This window comes from Trachymyrmex cornetzi, unplaced genomic scaffold (assembly GCF_001594075.2).
Source record: "Trachymyrmex cornetzi isolate Tcor2-1 unplaced genomic scaffold, Tcor1.1 scaffold771, whole genome shotgun sequence".
NCBI lineage: Eukaryota > Metazoa > Arthropoda > Insecta > Hymenoptera > Formicidae > Trachymyrmex > Trachymyrmex cornetzi.
In genome coordinates this window covers 6055-6355 of record NW_017300104.1, presented here as the reverse complement: position 1 = coordinate 6355, position 301 = coordinate 6055, and positions in this window count along the sequence as shown.

Genomic DNA, 301 nt, shown 5'->3' with positions numbered 1-301 from the left:
AAAATGAAGAGAGCGAGTCTCGCAGTGTCACGGTTTATATAGAGGGTTTCAGAGGGTGGTTCTCTGATGAGACATGTTGAGTGGGAAAAATCGAGGATTTAAGTTGGAGGGACTTTCTGCTTTGGTAAGAAATTTGTGTTTCATATTCTTACTGGTAACTACTTTCAAAATTTGCTCCGCCCGCACTGCAAGTTTCAATCCTCTAAGAACTTATTGGTGATACGTCACCACCTTTTCTAGATTTTCAGATTCACGGTCACCCATTGGCGAGTTTAGTTTTTGGTATTCTCTCTGAAGAGAA